The 20,158-nt window shown below is 40.2% G+C and overlaps 1 protein-coding gene across 2 annotated transcripts in view; it reads right to left on the bottom strand.

The window, feature by feature from the left end:
• SLC29A2 (solute carrier family 29 member 2) overlaps nt 1-20,158 on the bottom strand; it is a 459,931-nt gene that overhangs the window by 29,259 nt on the left and 410,514 nt on the right. The window lies entirely within an intron of this gene.

The following is a 20,158-nucleotide window of genomic DNA, read 5'->3' on the forward strand; positions in this document are numbered from 1 at the left end:
TAACAAATTAAGTTATATCTTAACTTTAGATGCTCGAGCTAGCTCCCAGCGATGCGCAGCAGCGCAAACTAGATCTGAGGTAAAGGCAGAGGGGGATTGTGGGTATTAGATTGTCTCGAGCTTCTTCTCGATGCAGAGCTTGCAAGAGGCCGGCACGGAGCCGAGGATCGGCTCCGAACCCATGTGTAAGAACAAACGGCGAGATTGAACACTATCACATTTAAAAGTTTTACCAAAAAAGAGCTGGGCGAACTCTACCCGATGCTTAATAGTGCGTTTATTGAAAGTAGCACAAAAGCGACAGCCCGAGACGTCGTGGTCTGGGCCTAAGCAATTTATACAGAGGGAATGGAAATTCTTATGTGGTATTTGCTTCCCACAAGAAATACAATTGTTAACTTTGTCTGACATCGGTCTGAGGCAAGAAAAGTTTCCCCAACGGGGTATTTAGCTTTAAAGAAGACTTCGGTTTCCAAATTTTCGTAATTCCAGGAGCTGGTCGACCGGCACTTGCGAACTGCTTCTGCTTCGGGCACCGCGCGGCAAAAAAGACTAAAGAAAATGGCGTCGGCTGTGTCTTATATACACCTGTCGCTCTGACGTCAGGAAAGAAAGCGACAACAACCGACGCCGGACCTAGACATTGGAATTCGGCCGACCGAGGACCCGCCTGACGGCAGAGAACCCATCTGTAATGACTGCAGCTGTATGCACGATGAACATCTGGTTCTATCACTCCCTGGGACAACATGGGATGAAGGACAGATGGAAATAAGACAGTCTGGTCTGGGTGAGGAATTACCCCATGGAAAGGAAGAATTTCTTCTGATAGCCTTTCCTTGTGATCCTGCAGCATATGCCACTAGTAATTGCTCTGTCTTCCTGAAAGCTTTAGTTTTGTCCAAATAGAATCTAAGCTGTCTGTGTACGTCCAAAGAATGCAGAATTCTCTCCCCCTTGTTCTGTGGATTTGGATAAAAAGTTGGCAAATGAATAGTTTGGTTAAGGGCCACACTGGACACCACCTTAGGCATAAATGTTGGGTTTGTCCTCAGAGAGACCCTGTCTGGATAAAAAACGATAAAAGGTTCCACAGCCATGAGTGCCTGTAGCTCTGACACTCGTCTTCCAGAAGTTATTGCTAGGAGCAGAGCTGTTTTCCAGGATAAAAACTTTATATCAGCAGTAGCAGCTGGCTCAAATGGAGGTAAGGTGAGTTTTAACAAGACATAATTGAGGTCCCATGCAAGTATTGGCGATCTCCTTGGAGGCCTTAAATTTTTGGTTCCTCTGAGGTAGTGCCTTAATAAAGGATGAGAAAAGATTGGTGGCTCTGTATTGTAATGAACCAAAATGGCAGAGGCATGAATTTTAATTGATGAAAAAGACAGGCCTTTGTCCAGTGTCTCAGTTAAGTATTGCAAAATCTGAGGAATATTTGGTACAGCTGTATCAGTTCCTTGTGCCTGGTTCCAAGCACAAAATCTCTTCCATTTTCCAGCATAAGATTTCCTAGTACTAGCCCTTCTGGGTTCCAGAATGACATCCATCACAGCTTTACTGAGAGGTGTGCTTTGTATGGCTACATAATCCGCCATGCTGCCAGGTTTAGAGTCCTGAGTTGGCTGTGCAGTATCTGATTGTTTTGTTGGGACAGTAGATGAGGCATTTGAGGTAAGGTCCAGGCTGGGCATTGAGACAAGTTCCTTAAGATCGGATACCAGTACTGGCAGGGCCAGTCTGGGGCAATCAGTATCATTTTTGGTTTCTCCTGTCTGACCTTTAGGAGTACCTTGGGGAGGAGAGGCAGAGGAGGAAAGGCATATACTGATAGGTTTTTCCAGCTGAAAGATAAGGCGTCCACTTTCCATGCTTGTCTGTGATAAGTCCTTGTACAGAATCTTTTTAGTTGGTAGTTGTGTGGGGAGGCAAATAGATCTATGTCCGGGCATCCCCATTTCCTCGTTATCATGCTGAAGACTTGTGGATCCAGCTGCCACTCGTAGGGATCCATGAAGTTTCTGCTTAGTTCATCTACCAGAGTATTTTCCTTTCCTGGCAGGAATTGTGCCAGCAGGTGAACTTGGTAAATCAATGCTGTGTCCCACAGAGCCATGGCTAGTCTGCAAAGGGGGTAAGAATGTGTGCCACCCCTGCTTGTTTATATACCACATGACCGTGGTGTTGTCTGCCTTTATCAGTAGTTGTCCCGGATGAAGTAGGTCTTTGAAGGCTGTCAGGGCATTTTGAACAGCTAGCATCTCTTTTTGATTGATATGTAGATGCATTTGGTTTGTGGACCAGGTGCCCTGAATGCATCTTCCTGCCATGTGGGCCCCCCAGGCATAATCTGATGCATCCGTTATTAGGCTCTGCCTGGCTGGGGGTAAAGTGAATGGCTGTCCCTTGTTTTGGTGACAAACCTTCACCCACCATCAAAACTCCTGTTGCAGGCAGGGAATGAGAGTAATCATTGTTTCCAGGCTGTGGCAATGTTGTGTCCAGGCACTTTTTAGGTACCATTGAAGTTTCCTCATATGCAGTTTTGCATATGGAATTAGTAGGATGCAAGATGCCATGAAGCCCAAAGCCTGCAGAATTTTTCTTGCAGATAACTGGGCCTTTGTTGCCAATGTTTTGAAGTAGGTAGTCAGTTGCCTTTGTTTGTCTGGCCTGAGATAAGCCATCTGGGCAGTTGTATTTAAGCTTGCACCCAGGAATATTATCGCTTGAGAGGTTACTAGTTTTGATTTCTTTTTGCTGACAGTGTACCCTAGGCATGTTAAAAGTTTTTTCACAAATGTCAGATGCTGTAATAGAATGTCCTTGTTCTCTGCTTGTATGAGGTAGTCATCCAAGTAAGGATATATTTGTATTCATCTTTGTCTGCAGAAAGCAATTACTGGTGCCAGGCACTCAGTAGATAAGCCAAAGGGCAGTGCAGATAATTGGTAATGCATTGAGCCAGCCTTGAATCTGAGGTATCTTCTGCATGATTGCCTGATTGGGACATGCAGGTATGCCTCTTTTAGGTCTAACATCACGAGCCAAGCCTCTTTGCCCAGCATGGGCAGGAGCTACTGCAAGGTCAACATTTTGAATTTTGGTATATCCAGGAATGTGTTTAGAATAGAAAGGTCCAGTATTGGTCTTCAGGCTTTGTCCTTTCTGGGTACCAAGGACAGTCTTGAGTAAAATCCTTGTCCCTGCTCTTGCTGTGGTACTTGTTGAATAGCCCCCATGTCCATGAGGGATGAGACTTGCTTTTGTGCCTCTGCCCATTGATGTTTTGGCAGATCTGGCCAACCATTTGCCTTTGGCAGGGAATGGAAGTGAAACTTGTAGCCTTGTGACACTATGTTTAGAACCCACTTGTCCTGGGTTATAATGTGCCAATTTTGAAAAAAAAGTTCTATTTTCCCCCCTAAGGGTGCTGCCTAGAGATATGTGCTCGGTGCAGGCAGGAGGAAGTCATTGGGACTGTTTCCTGTATGGTTGTGATTTGTCTTCTCCACTTTTGGAGGTAGAAGCACACCATTACTTGGACCTGTATGAACCTTGCGCCTGGGATCTGCCTCTAGGGCGTCTGGATCTGCCCCTTTGAGGTCTGTCTGACAGTGGAAAGTACCAATTCTTTGTAGGCCAGTGTCTACTAAACCTAGGTGGCTGTACTTGTAAGAAATCTTTGACAGTTTGCATAGATTTAGCTTTGTCCTCCCTTTTCTTTAACACCTCTTCTGCCTTAACACCAAACAAAGTATCGTGTTGCAAAGGTGCATCTAATAATTTAACTTTGACATGATCAGGCAGACTTTGTTCCTTTAACCAAGCATGTCTCCTAATTACAGAACCCGTAAATGCGGCCCTGCAGGAGGCCTCCAGAGAATCAAAACCACATTGCAAAGTATGCTTTCCAACTTGTTCAGCTGCATGCAATAAATCCTGCATTTCCTTGTTTTCTGCACATTCAGAGTTTAACATTTTCTGTTTAAGCAATGTCATGACATGTTGCTGATATTTCAGCATATGAAACTGACAGTTTAAGGCCCTTACAGCCAAGGTAGCAGATGTGTAAACCTTTTTTCCCCATCTATCCAGTGCCCTAGAATCTCTGTCAGAGGGGGTAGGGTTTTTTGCAGTGGAAGCCTTAACCCCTTTGGGACCCTGTGAAATAGTCTCTGGGTCTGCAGTAGAGTTTTTGAAAAGGAATTTATGACAGTCAGGAACCCTGGACTCTGAAAACACATCACCTACAATGTCTAACACAGGTGGAATGGCAAGGGGCCTGTGTTGAGGTTGTAAAAGGAAGTCCCTGAGCCTCTTTTTAGATTCTGAAAAATCTTGGCTCTCCCAGTGGAAATGCTCCCTCATGGTATGCAAGGTTTCCCCAAAAGAATAGTCCTCAGGAGGAGAAGCTGAAGGAATAGATTCTTCAGCATCAGAATCCTCACAGGAGGGAAACGAATATTCCTGATTTGAAGAGGAATCAGAAGAAATGGAAACCTGATCTGAAGATTCATAGTCTGTCTCTTGCCTAGACCTCTTATCAGGAGGGAGATGGGAACCCCTGATCAAGGTAATCAAGTCTTCGGCCATTTCGAGCATCTGTTTTTTGGGCATGGAGGCCTGTCCACGTGGCTCTTGAGCGTGTTTCTTTGTCTTTGAAGGTGCTTTAGTCTTTGCCTTTGAAGTTGGTTTAATGTATAGATGTTTAGGTCTGAATACACCCTCAGAAGCCGGTGCCTGCTCAGCGGCTCCGGACCCATCTGAGGGAATTGTGTCCGAGGCTCCAATACTTTGAGATTCCAGTGGCATAGCCGACTCCACGTGGGAGTCGGTAGCGGCCTGCGACTCTAAAGTAGCGGGTGTCAGGGGCTATGAAAGCGCCTCACTGAGAACCAGCGATTGGCTTAGGAGAAGCTTTGTCGTCGGTTTTGGGCCTCGGTTGTCTATGCTTTTCTTTTTCTTTGTGTTTTTTGTGAACTCCGGTAGTCGGGTGGCTATCCGACGACATTTTATAATTAAATCTGCGCACAAAATAGTTTAATGCAAAATCATACCGACGCTTAATAGTGCATTGGTTAAATCTAGCACAAAACCAACAACTTGAAACGTCGTGGTCAGGGCCTAGGCAAGGAATACAGTAAGAATGAAAGTCCTTATGAGGTATTTGCTTTCCACAAGAAATACAATTATTAACTTTTTCTGACATCGGTCTGGAGCAAGAAAAAAGTTTCCCCAACGGGGTACTTAGCGTTAATGAAGACTTTGGATATGAAACTCAAACACGAAAATCTCAGGAGTCGGCTGACCGGCACTTGCGAACTGCTTCTGCTTCGGGCACCGTGCGGCAAGAAAGACTGAAGAAAATGGCGTCGGCTGCATCTTTTATACCCCTGACGACCTGACGTCAGGGAAGAGGCATCAGCAACCGACGCAGGACCCAAGACTTTGGAATTCAGGCCGACTGAGGGCATCCTGCCAGCAGGAATACCCAAATGTAATGACCGCAACAGTGAAACACGAAGAACATCGTGAGTAAATCATCAGCAAATAACAATTTTTGAATTGAGTTGACCATATACATCTATGCCTGATATATTAGAGTTGTGGTGTACTAATGAGGCAAATAACGCAATTCTTTAAGCAAACAGGATGGAAGACACCAGACATCCCTGCTTTGTACCTTTGGTTATTTCAATAGCCTTCGAGGTAAATGGCCCAAGTTTTACATAAGCCAAATTGTTTTTATAAATATTCTTTATTAGCGTAATAAAATTGGTAGGAAATTCAAACAATTTTAAAGCCTTAAAAAGAAAATCCCAGCTCAACGAATCAAAGGCTTTTTCTATATCCAAAGCTACTATTAGAACTTCTTGGTTGTTTCTGTTTAGAAAATCTATGAGAGTTAGAATTCTTTGTATATTGTCATGTGTGTGTCTTTTATAAATGAATCTTGTTTGATCCTCATTTACTGTGTGTGTCAATGACTTTTTAATCCTACTAACTAATATTGACATGAAGATTTTATAATCATTGTTAAGTAAAGATATTGGCCTATAAGATTTACACTGTAATGGGTCTTTGTTTTCTTTTATAATGGGTGTAATTAAGGAGTATCTCCTTGAAATTGGAGTTGTATTTTGTGCTAGAATTTCATTCAAAGTTTTGTGAAACAATACTACTGAAGATGGAAATACCTTATACAATTCATTAATTATTCCATCAATTCCCAGCGTTTTATTACTTTTACTTTCCTTGATTTTTTGAGTAATTTCTTTTAGAGATATTTTGAATGTCTAACTTTAACTTTTCTGGTATTGCCTTTACATTTACTAATTTCAGGTCTAAGTTTTCAGTATTAGTTATATGTTAAGTATCATTATAATGGTCAGAGAAATAATGCTTAAATGCATCTAGTATATCATTTAAATCCAAAATATTTTTGTTTTTTAACCTTCCTTCATATATAATACTTGTAATATTATTTTCAATCAAATGTTTTTTTAATCTTATTGCTAAATTATGCATATGTTTGGGTGATACTGCATAGGAGCTAAGTTTTAACCTTTCTACAGCTGTATTAGTTTTGTGAGTTAGGATTTCATTATATCTTTTGTTTAAGTCTTCCAATGCTTTTTTATGATTATTTTGTGTGTAAGCAGATGAATTAATAGTGACAGCTGTAATTTGTTTTTGGATGTTACATAATTCTGATTCCCACTCTTTTAGCTTGTTTTTATACCAAGAAAGATTTTTTCCATTTAGATAGGCTTTCAAGGTATCCCAAATATTACATTTATTTCAGTAGTGTAGTTTATATCTAAAAAGAATTGTACTTCTGAATCTAGCCAAGGATACATTGTTTTAAATTTTACAATGTAAGCTGGAATTCTTGACATAAAAATTAATTTCTTATAATCTGTATGTATTTTGAGAATTAATGAATTATGGTCTGAAAAGGGACAAAGGATTATGGAAAATGTTATTTTTGAATTTAGCTCTTGAGATATGAAGATTTTGTCAGTTCTTGTATGTGTCCCAAATCTGTGGTCTTGGTGTGAAAATAATAATGAATTGTTCTCCTTATAAATAAATGTATCAATTAGATTTAAACTTTCTTCCCATTTCTTAAGTAGCTTCCCTATAGAACTTACACGCAAATTTCTTTTGCTTGTGGTCTCTGATTTATCCAATATACAATTAAAGTAATCTTCCAAAATCAAATTTCCTTTATATACTCTAGTTATTAGAGCCATGAGTTTTCTTATTGTCCCAACCCCAATACCTGGAACCCAATATATATTTACTAATGTCCAGAGTCTACGGTTATATTTTACTATTACTATGGCTAGGAGTCCTTCTTTATCTTCATATTTGTAAATGATTTGAGGCATAGTGACATTTTTCCCCATAAAATTAAAGTTGTCCTAGTCTTTTTCTTATATGAAGAGTGCGATAAGATCACATATTCATTAGGATTCCAGCTAAAGGTATCATTTGTTTTGAAACGAGTCTCTCGAAGAAATACTACTTGTACTTTATTTAATTCCATATATCTTAAAAAATTAGATATTTTTCCTTGGATTGTTTAAACCATTAGTGTTTAAGGATAAATAGTCAAGTCCATTCTCAGTATTTAACTTTACATCATATTTGTTTTGTATTATATTTTGTAATAGCATACCAAATGTAAAATGTGTAACTACTGTGTTAATAAGTCTCATTGTAGTCAATATTTTAATTTTGGTCAAATAACTTAAAATAGAGTTTAGTTCAGGCCAATAAAAAAAAAAATAAATAAAAATGCCAAAATTACTTCTATAACAACAAGTATATAAATATTTTTGTAAACCCTCTAATATACATGAAGTGAAATACACTTCCAATCTGCTAGATGAGAAGAAATCTAATAGACTGCCTACCATAACCTTCCTTATGAAAAAAGAAAGAAAGAAAAAAAAAACTAACCCCTTTCGAGCTCCAGTACACCTTTTCTCTTATCTTGGAGATTTAACAATATTAGTTATTATTTTCCCTATATAACTATTAATAATGAAGTAACATAATGTATAGAAATGAGCATTGATTTGGTAATACAATTTAATTTTAGATTAGATTGGACTTCTTTTTCAGAATATAATCATCCTATCATGCACTACTTAAACATTCATAAAGTAAAATCTCATTTATAACACAGTAAATGTTGCTTAACATTAGTTCTCTTTAGCCTGAGAGTAGTATATATACATATTAATAGTCTCCAATATTATGATATGACCAATATACTAATGATTATGTCAGATAAACACTCTCCTACATACTAAAAATATATTATAACTGAGTGAAGTAGATTTAGAAATGTATCAGTAAGTGAAGATAAATACAGACAAGTCTATTCAGAACACTTGAATCATACTACAAAAACTATGTAGTCCATAGAATGAACCCTTAGAGTTGTGTTCACTAGAGATGATAATGTAAATATGTTTGAGTGAACAATACATGTCATACATCTCTATGCATCACTCACATGCTTTCAATTAGAGACAAATGAAAGCATAACCAGATTTAGTTTATTTTATGTCCACCCATGAATGTAGCTGCGACAAATTAAAAGAAAAAAAAAATGAAAGAAAAAAACATTAGACCATAGCGATCACTCATTGATGATGAAACAGAAGCAATTTGCCTTGATAAGTGGCCATGTGGGTGAGCAATTTATAAACTTCGTAATACTAATGCATAGTTATAATATCAATTCATATTATGAGAATATCATCACAGAATATTGAACAAAATGCTAGTCAAGACAGACCATTACTGAAGCTGTTCTGCACAGCCACAGTTCCTTAGAACCTTTATAATAGAGTGTTTATCAAAGACTGTGTCATGCAGCAATATACAAGAGTGGGCAGACTCCCTTCTTTGTTATTAAATTGTTAAAAGTAATGACACTCTAAAAAATACAAAACCTATTAAGCTGAACAGTGCCTTAAGAAATCTCTCTATCGCATATCTATTTAATTAGTGTTCTACTTGAATTTCTCATCAAAAATTACAATTTACAAATCTGTCTTATTTTACTACTTGAAGCAGTAGCAAAAGCAGACCATGAAGACATTTTCTCATGGGCCCTTTAAAGAAATAAAGATGAAATTCCAAGGTGAACTCATTTTACCAACCATCTCACTAAGAAACTGATAACCTTATTATTTAAACAGCTGTCAATATTCAGTAAAAATATCAGCTGCATAATAGTCAGCTATACAACTAATGTCTGAATGATTCAAGGTAGTTTATGTTATAAATCCCTGCCTTAACCAAACGTGTAGCATACAGAATATCATTTAGGATTTGCGTTTCTTAGGAACCTATGTCTATAAATGTGTAATTCAAACAATTCTTGGTAGAATGAATGATATCTAAACTACTTTATTATGCTAATTTATGTGCAATTTTACTATAGGTTTCCCAGTACTTCCCTGTCATCAAGGCAACTCCTACAATACATCAACAGGCACTCGCAAGACTGTCTGAGATGCCAATTTTATGAGTTATAGAACCATGGCTTAAAGTTTTGCTGGGAATAAATCAACTGTTCATTATAGAAAATAAGTACACATGCCCACACAATTTAGTAGTACAGTTAAACAACTACTTGCATGTTGGTGTAAGAATTTTGGCTAATTAGCAGCATCTTTGCACCTTTACTGAAAGTTGAACCCCACTTACCAAAGATCAGAAAGCACTAAAGGGTGAGGAGAGTAATCAGTAATTTACTATCTACTGTATTCACTATTTATTTGGTTATTACTTAATCAATTCAATTGAACATGTATAGGCAGTGTGAGCAGAGGGAAATAACAGTGCACAGTACAGGGTTTACTATGTTATCTAATAAAGCAATGTGCACATTATATTCAAATAAGCAGGAGTTATAAGTACAAGGTAATAAGTCCCTTTGTGGCTTCTGAAATTAGATGATTTCTGTTACCAGGTTAATGAAGTATGTCTAAAACCTGTCTTAATTTTATTTATTATGTGCACAGAAGTATGTCACAACTGCAGCTGATGTGCGCATATCACACACATATTTTCCTATTTACACCTGCAACACTGTAACAGACGCTTACAAAACTATCAGACATGCCATTTTACTGGATCACCATAGCATTGTGTATTTTTATATTACATTTGTTGACCGGGCTAGTCTTACTGGGTATATGTCCATTTTCAGTAGAGGCCCGGGGAGATAAGCTCCGAGGAAAAAAAACAAAATCACATATACAAAAATGAATGTATACAATGAACATTGCAGGTGCAGTACAGAGAATAATCAAAAAGGTCATTCGTTTATAACATAGTGCAAAATATACAGATAAAATTAGTACAATACAAAATGTAGTTGCAATACATCATAAAGAAAAAGATGGCAGAAGAATTATATAATATATTAGTATACAAGTAGTCATAAAGAAAACGTAGGAGCTGAAATTATACAATATATTAGTAAAAGTAGTCTTCTTAATGAGATTCTGAAGATGTAAGTAATAGTATAGAAGGACAAGGTAAGTTGTTATTAAGAAAAGAAACTTGATTGTTGAGAAGAGAAGGGTAGGTTGAACCAAGTAAGAAGAGCTAGTTGATCAGTCCGGTTTAGTACAGGGCACAACCAGTGTGTTCTGAGGAAAAGTTTCAGTTTGGTTTTAAAGAGTGATATAGAGGGAAGAGAGGAAAGTTCGTTAGGAAGAAGGTTCCAGGATTTTCCAACAGTATTAGAGAAAAGAGAGTCCCCAGCCCTGTTGTTTGATTTACAAAACATTTATGTGATGATCGTAAAGTCTTTAGATTGTTGTAGGGGGTAATAAGGGTAGATAGTATCCAGGGGTATTGGTAGGTTGGTAAAGGGTTTTATGGGCAATGATCAGTTGGTGGAATTTAAGCTGATTTTGTAATTCATGCCATCCTAGCTGCTTTAGATTAAAACAGTGGTGGGTTCTGAAAGGGTTACCTGTAGCAAATCTGGCTATGTTATTGTAGGAGTTATCCATTTTATTAATGTTGTTTTTAGAGAGATTAGTATACATGGGTGAGGCATAGAGGAGAGTAGAAATTAGATGGGTGTGAGCAATAGTTATTCTAGCTGCAGGAGAGAGGAAGGATTTGATCCTGTAGAGAGAGCCTAGTTTTCTATTAACAGATTAGAGTATTGTTAACATGGGTGTCGAAGTTAAGGTTGTTATCTATGGTGATACCTAGTAGTTTGGTAGTTGGATCGGGGCATATGAGAGTACCATTACTGGATGTTACTGTGAAGTCTATTGGGGGAGACTTACAAGCAGGAGTAAAAAGGAGGAGTTTAGTTTTTTGGGGGTTCAGAAGGAGACATCGCTGTGTAAACCATTGTTCAACTGTGTTAAACACATTTTGGGTAAGGGAGGGAAGTTCAGATATAGATGTGGCTGAGCATATAAGTGTGGAATCATCTGCATATTGTATGCATGTAGCTTGGGAGATTGCTAGGTGAAGGTCGTTGATAAATACAGAAAACAGGAGAGGTCCTAATATGGACCCTTGAGGAACACCAATGTTAACAGGCAGATGGGTAGATAGAATGTCATGCCAAAGTACAGCCTATTGGCTGTTATTTATGTAGGACTGGAGCCATTTTATAGCTAGTGCATCTAGTGACAGGGATTGAGGATATTTATAAGTATCTGGTGATTTACCATATCGAATGCCTTAGACAGATCTATAAACAGTGCAGAGGAAAGCATATTGAGGTTACATTTTTTGTTAATACAGTCAGTAAAGGAAAGGAGGGCAGTAGTAGTGCTGTGGGAAGGTCTGAAACCATGTTGAGAGTTTGAAAGTAAGTTATTTTGGATTAGGTGGTCTAGTAATTGTCTGTGGATGCATTTTTCCATGATCTTTGCTAAGGGGGAAAGTAGGGCTATGGGATGCTAATTGGAGAGTTCAGTAGAGTTCCCACCCTTGTGAAGGGGGATAACATGGGATACTTTCCAGATTTTAGGGATGTGTCCTTCACTGATGGTTCTATTGATGAGAATGGAAATGGGATAGGCGATGGATTTGGCTGCCTTTTGTAGACATTCAGCGGGTAGTTGGTCTGCTGAAGGAGTGCACGGTTTCAGTTTTTGGATAAGGGTAAGAAAATATGTTGTTGGGACTGGTTGGAAGAGAAACGGAGGGGATGGGTTAGAGTTAGAGTTGGCTATAGTTAAGTTCTGAGTAGGTAACTGACTGGCAAGAGTTTGAATGGCCTCAGTGAAAAATGTATTAAAGGCATTAGCAGTCTACTTGGGATTCTCCTGGTCTGTGCCTTGTGGGTTTGGTGTGATGGATTGACCTGGGTGTAATAATTGATTAATACTCGCCCAGAACTTTTGTGGTTTATTATGGTGAGTCTGCTGGAATTGTAGGTAGTAGTTTCTTTTGTCAGACAGTATTTAGTTTCATTTCTCAGCTGTCTGATGTTTTGTTGGTCTACTGGGTTTTTAGTTAAACGAGATTTATTCCAGTATTTCTGAGATGGATTTTTTGCCTGGTTTCTTTTGAAAGCCAGGGGGCAGATTTAGTTCTCATTCTAATAGAGTGGGTTGGAACATGGTGGTCTAGTATGGCTAGGAAGTTAGAATTAAAGCAATCTGTATCTTATAGCCTAGGTAGGAATAATTCAGGAGAAAGGACTGTGTTTACTTCAAGTGTAACAATGTAGTCAGTAATGCTTCTATTACGTTTTCAATTGGATGTTATTCAGTGTTACTGTAAATTCTTTTTTTGTGTTACCTACATGAAAAACAGCTACTCTGTCACTGATTTACACCTATTCTTTTTATTTATTTAAAAGAAGTCAGTGTTTGTAGATTTTAATAATCCAAAGACCATGTTAAATGAGCTTAAAATATACTACTTGTGCAACTGATATCACACTACAAGCGCTACCTTAACAACAGACAAGCAGGGGATTCCTTAACTGACTATTTCCACCTCAAATCTTTCATAGCAGACAAGGGAAGCTCTAACTAGTGCACGAGAATGTTTCAAATAACAGCATTGTCAGAACCCAGTAACGGAACTCTGTTTATAGCGACTTTAACTGTTTTTTCCACATTTAAAAATATGGACATCTATGTTACTTTTAAATGGGAATTTGAAATGTAGTGAAGTCAGTAAGCCACACAAACTATGACTAAAAATTTTCAATTCCTATTATGCAACAATGAGGTGAACTAAATATACTATTAATAAACGGGAGATGAGAAAAAACATTTGTGTATATGTTGTCTCTGTTCTTTCTTTACATATAAAGTACAGTTGTGTACACTCACCATAAATGTAGATGTTCAAGTGTATTTACTGTTGCAGTCATTACATTTGGGTAATCTGCTGGCAGGTTGCCCTCAGTCGGCCTGAATTCCAAAGTCTTGGGTCCTGCGTCGGTTGCTGTCTTCTCTTCCATAACGTCAGGTTGTCAGGGGTATAAAACATGCAGCCGATGCCATTTTCTTAAGTTTTTCTTGCCCCCGATGTTATATAACTATATATATATATATATATATATATATATATATATATATATATATATATATATATATATATATATATACATACACACACACACATATACATATATACATGCATCAATATAAACTTTACCTTTATCTACAAACAAATACACCACATAGGTTGTAGAAGATAGAGAAGGAAAGATAAACTGTAGAATGACAAGGGGATTGCAGGAGGGTAACCTGGACTGCAACAGTGAATACACTCGAACATCTACATTTATGGTAAGTGTACACAACTGTACTATGTTCTTCATGTTTCACTGTTGCAGTCATTACATTTGGGTAGAATCCCAACGCTATGGTTGGGAGGCTGGAGTTAAACAGCATTAGGTGCGGCTATAAGGCCCTGCAGCACTGCAGTGGCAAAGCCTGCCCTGGACTTAGAGTAGTGAGGCAAATGGTAATGCTTTGTAAAGGTGTGAACAGAACTCCAAGTAGCAGCCTCTAGAATGTCTTTGGTTGGTACTCCTCTGAGAAAGGCTGCCGAAGTAGCTGCAGCTCAGGTGGAATGAGACCTAATGCCCTTGGGCACAGGTTTACCATGGTGTGAGTAGCAGAAACGGATGCAATGGCTTATCCACTTTGAAATTGTCTGCTTTGAGATAGCCTTTCCTTCTGATCCTGTAGCATATGACACTAGTAATTGCTCAGTTTTTCTTAGAGCTTTTGTCCTGCTCAAGTAGAATCTTAGCTGTCTGTGTAAGTACAAGGAATGCAGAATTCTTTCCTCTTTGTTCTGCAGATTTGGATACAGAGTTGGCAGATTAATTGTTTGGTTAAGAGCCATACTGGAAACCACCCTAGGCATAAAAGTAGGATTTGTCCTCAGAGACACCCTGTCTGGGTAAAATATGATAAAAGGCTCTACAGCCATGAGGGCCTGTAGCTCTGAAACCCTTCTTGCTGAAGTAATTGCTAATAGCAGAGCTGTCTTCCATGATAAGAATTGTATATCGACGGTAGCGGCTGGTTCAAATGGAGGCAGGGTGAGCTTTTCCAACACATAATTGAGGTCCCATGCAGGTAATGGCGATCTTCTAGGAGGCCTTAGGTTTTTGGCTCCTCTAAGATACTGCTTTAGTAAGGGATGAGAAAAGATTGGTGGCTCTGTATTGTAATGAACCGAAATGGCAGAAGCATGGATTTTGATTGATGAGAAAGATAGGCCTTTGTCAAGCATCTCAGTTAAGTATTGTAATATCTGAGGAATATGTGTTTCTGCTGTATCAGTTCCTTGTGCTTAATTCCAAGCACAAAATCTCTTCCATTTATCAGCATAATATTTTCTAATACTAGGCCTCCTGGCTTCCGAAATGACATCCATCACAGCTTTACTGAGAGGTGTCATTGGTTTGATTACATGATTAGCCATGCTGCCAGGTTCAGAGTCTGTAGTTGATTGTGCAGTATCTGATTGTTTTGCTGGGACAGTAGCTGTGGTCTTTGAGGCAAGGTCCAAGCTGGGTATAGAGACAAGTTCCTTAGGATTGGGCACCAGTATTGGCGGGGCCAGTCTGGGGCAATTAATATCATCTTTGGCTTCTCTTGTCTGACTTTTAGGAGAACCTTGGGTAGAAGAGGCAGAGGAGGAAAGGAGTAAACTGACAGGTTTTCCCAATTGAGAGATAGGGCGTCCACTTTCCATACTTGTCTGTGATAAGTCCTTGTGCAAAATCTTTTCAGTTGATAATTTTGAGGAGAGGAAAATAGATCTATGTCTGGGCTCCCCCATTTCTCTGTTATCATGCTGAATACTTGTGGATTTAGTTTCCACTCGTGAGGATCCATAAGGTTTCGGCTTAAATCGTCTGCCAGAGTGTTCTGTTTTCCTGGTAGGAATTGAGCTTGAAGATTTATCTGGTAGGTCAAAGCTGTGGCCCACAGTGCCATGGCTAATCTGAAAAGGGGGTATGAGTGTGTGCCCCCTTGCTTGTTTATGTACCACATGACTGTGGTGCTGTCCGTCTTTATCAGTAGTTGTCCTGGATGAAGTAAGTCCTTGAATGCTGTTAGGGCATTTTGAACAGCTAGCATCTCTTTTTGGTTGATATGTAGATGCATTTGATTTGGTGCCCATATGCCCTGAATGCATCTTCCTTCCATGTGGGCCCCCCAGGCATAATATGATGCGTCTGTTGTTAAGGTTTGGCTGGCAGGGGGTAGAGTGAAGGGCCGTCCTATGTTTTGGTGACAGGCCTTTGCCCACTATAGAAAAGTACAGTTTTGTACCTACCATAAATGTAGATGTCCGATAGATATGCAAATGCAGTCCTGACATATGGGTTGTCCTGCCTCAGGCAGCCCCTCAGTCGGCTGGATTCCAAAGTCTGGGTCCGGCGTCGGCTGATGTCGCCTCTTCCCCGACGTCAGAGCGGCTGGGGTATAAAAGCGGCAGGCGACGCCATCTTCTTCAGTGTTTCTTGCCCCAGATGCCAGGTGCCCTCCAAGGAAGGCTAAATTTAGAGAATGGATAAAATTCCAGACATGCACAATAGTAATAAACAGATACACCATAAAAACTATCGCCAGCTAAGCTGGAAAAGGGATAGTGGACCCAAAAAAGTAAATTACAGAGAGGTAGGAGGGAGGGTAAACCTGACTGCAGTTGCATATCTATCAGACATCTACATTTATGGTAGGTACAAAACTGTACTATGTCCTTCAAGAATGCAACTGCAGTCCTGACATATGGGTTGAATACCATAGCCAAGCTGGGGGTGGTAGGATTTAAGAAAAAGATGGTGTAGCTAAAATGCCCTGCAGGACTGCCGAAGCAAAGCCTGCTCGGGATCTGGAGTATAAAGGCAGGTTGTAGTGTTTGGAAAATGTATGCACGGAGCTCCATGTAGCAGCTTCTAGAATGCCCTTTGTAGCCACCCCTCTTAGAAAGGCTGTGGAGGTGGCTATAGCTCTAATGGAGTGTGGCCTGATATCGGCTGGCACACCTTTTCCATGGAAGGAGTAACAGAATCTGATGCAGTGTCCAATCCATTTTGAAATTGTTTGTTTGGAAATTGCCTTTCCTTGCACTCCAGCAGCGTAAGCTACAAATAGTTGGTCAGACTTTCTGTTGGCCTTTGTTCTGTCCAAGTAGTAGCGTAATTGTCTGTGTATGTCCAAAGTGTGCAGCAGCTTTTCCCCTTTATTTTGAGGATTGGGAAAGAAAGTAGGCAGGTGAATTGCTTGATTTAGAGACACCCTGGATATCACTTTTGGCATGAATAAAGGATTGGTTCTTAAAGAAACTCTGTCCTGATGAAAAATGAGGAATGGAGGTACTGCCATGAGGGCCTGTATCTCCGAGACTCTTCTTGCTGAGGTAACTGCCAACAGGAAAACTGTTTTCCAGGAGAGAAATTGCATTTCTGAAGATGCTGCTGGCTCAAAAGGAGGAAGAGTTAATTTTTCCAAGACGAAGTTGAGGTCCCATGCAGGCACTGGTGGTTTCCTGGGAGGTTTGATATTCTTTATCCCTCTTATAAACTGTCTTAGCAAAGGATGTGAAAACACAGGTGGATCACAGCTGTATTTTGCTGAGATTGCTGAAGCGTGTATTTTTATGGAAGAATATGAAGGGCCACTATGAAGCATTTCTGCCAAGTATTCTAGTATCTGTGGCATGCTTATTACTGATGCATTCTGACCCTTGTTGGCATTCCAGGTGATGAATCTCTTCCATTTGGCTGAATAAGTTTTTCTGGTGGAAGGTCTGCGTGCTTCCAGTAAGATCTCTTGAACTTTTTTGGAGAGAGAGATATGGGTGGAAGTCATGGGACCCTCCAAGCTGTCGGCTGCAATGTTTGCAGGTTGGGATGAATCGTCCTGTATTTGTGCTGAGTTAGAAGCAGAGGCCATTGAGGCAGGGGCCACGGCTTGGTGCGAGATATGCTCCTTAGTAATGGATACCAGTGCTGCCTTGGCCAGTCTGGAGCATCAAAATACCTTTCGGTTGTTCTGCTCTGATCTTCAGTAACACCTTGGTCATTAATGGTAGAGGTGGGAATGCATAGATCGTCAGAGAATTCCAGCTGAAGGAGAGAGCATCCATTCTCCAGGCTTGAGGATGGTGTGTCCTCGAACAGAACGTCTTCAGACGATGATTGCGGTGAGAGGCAAAGAGATCTATGTCCGGCCTTCCCCATGCATGAGTTAGTTGTGAAAAAATGTCTGGATGTAGCATCCATTCGTGCGGGTCCAAAATGTTTCTGCTTAGACTGTCCGCCAGAACATTGTCTTTGCCTGGAACAAACTGGGATTGCAACTGTAAGTTCAGTTTCAGGGCCATTTCCCAAAGAGTCATTGTTAGTCTGCAGAGGGGGTAAGAATGAGTGCCTCCCTGTTCGTTTATGTACCACATGACAGTGGTGTTGTCTGTCTTTATTAGCAGATGACCTTGCTGAAGAAATTTTTCGAAGGCCTCGATTGCATGAATCACTGCCAACATCTCTTTTAGATTTATGTGCAGATGCATTTCCCGGGGAGCCCATTGCCCTTGCGTGCATCTGCCCTCCATGTGCGCCCCCCATCCATGATCTGAGGTGTCTGTTGTAATGGTTTGACTTGCTTGAGATTTGTTGAAAGACATGCCTTTGTTTAATTGACTTGCTTGTGCCCACCACAAAAATTCCTTTTGAAGACATGGAATGAGTGGTATAATTTCTTCTAAGTTGTGGCTGTGTTGAGACCATAAACTTTTTAGGTATCATTGTAGTTTTCTCATGTGTAGTCTTGCCAGTGGAATCAGAAGAATGCAAGATGCCATGAAACCCAGGGCCTGCAGGATTTTCCTTGCAGTCATCTGGGTGAGCTTTGCTAGGCTTTTGAAGTAATCTGGTAATTGTTCTTGTTTTTCTTCTGTGAGGAAAGCCATTTGTGAGTTTGTGTCCAGTTTGGCTCCTAGAAAAATTATTTGTTGGGATGGCAGTAGTCTTGATTTTTGAATATTGACTGTGTATCCCAAAGCCTGTAGTAAGTGTATGACATAGTCCAAGTTTCTTATCAAGGCTTGTTTGCTGTCCGCTTGTATAAGGCAGTCGTCCAGGTAAGGGTATATTTGTATCCCCTGGAGTCTGCAATGTGCAATTACTGATGCCAGGCATTTCGTGAATACTCTGGGAGCAGTAGATAAGCCAAACGGCAATGCTGAGAATTGATAATGCTCTGACCCTGCAAGAAATCTGAGGTATCTTCTGCAACTGTGTCTGATTGGGACATGCAGGTATGCCTCCTTGAGGTCCAGAGTAACCAGCCAAGACCCCTTGCCCAGCATGGGAAGAAGTTGCTGTAATGTCAGCATTTTGAATTTTGGCACAATGAGAAAAGTGTTTAGAGCGGACATGTCCAGTATAGGCCTCCATTGCTTTTCTTTTCTTGGAACAAGGAACAGTCTTGAGTAGAATCCCTGACCTTGTTCCTAAGGAGGAACCTTTTCTATTGCTTTGATCTGTAACAGGTTTGAAACTTGTATGAGTGCCTCTGCCCTTTGATTTTGTGGCAGGTTTGGCATGCCTTGTCTTGTTGGTAAGGTATGGAAGTGGAACTTGTAACCTTTGTCTACTATGTCCAGAATCCATTTGTCCTTTGTTAAAACGTGCCAATTCTTTGAAAATAAAGATAATTTTCCGCCTAAAGGTGCTTCTCTTTGAGCCTTGGTCGGCGGTGTCAAAGTCAAGTCATTGTGATTGTCCCTGTGGAGCAGTAGAAGTCCCTGCGCCACTTCTCTGATTAGTTGGTTGCCATTGGCGGCCCCTGTAGGAGCCTCGGTATTGCCATCAACCTCGAGCACGCCTGTTTTTTCCCCTTTGGAACTTGTCAGTGTCTGGAAAGGACCAATTCTTTGAAGGCCAATTCCTGCTGAACCTTGGTGGCTGAACCTGGAGGAAATCTTTGACTGTTTGTACTGATTTAGCCTTTTCCTCAATAGATTTCAACACATCCTGTGCATTAGCACCAAATAGCTTCTGTTTTTCCAGAGGTGCATCTAGGAGCTTTACTTTAACATGATCTGGCAATGCCTGTTCTTTCAACCAAGCATGTCTACGTATGACGGCCCCTGTCATAGCTGCCCTACATGAAGCTTCCAATGCATCATAACCACACTGAAGAAAATGATTGCTAACCTGCTGAGTATTATGAACCAAATCCTGCAAGGCCTTTCTATCTAAAGGCTCAGGAGAGGCTAACTTTTTCTGCAAATCATCCATCAAGAAATCCTGATACTGAAACATATGAAAAAGACAGTTAAGTGCCCTCATGGCAAGGGTGGTTGAGGTATAAACTTTTTTGCCCCATCTCTCCAAGGACCTAGATTCCCTGTCTGCAGGCAAAGGGTTTTTGGCCATGGAGGTGGCCACTCCTTTGGGCCCCTGAGAAATAGTTTCTAGATCCACAGAGTGGGCCTTAAAGAGATGCTTATGAGTCTCAGGAACCCTGTAATATCTGTGTGGCTTGACAGGAGCAGGAGGGAGAGAATCAGGGGAAGCACTGGAGTCTGAATACACACCATCCGATACATCTAACACTGGTGGAATAGCTAGAGGCCTGTGCTGGGGTAACTTAAGGAA

This window comes from Protopterus annectens, chromosome 2.part0 (genome assembly GCF_019279795.1).
Source record: "Protopterus annectens isolate FY-2018-M chromosome 2.part0, PAN1.0, whole genome shotgun sequence".
In the NCBI taxonomy this organism is placed as follows: domain Eukaryota; kingdom Metazoa; phylum Chordata; order Ceratodontiformes; family Protopteridae; genus Protopterus; species Protopterus annectens.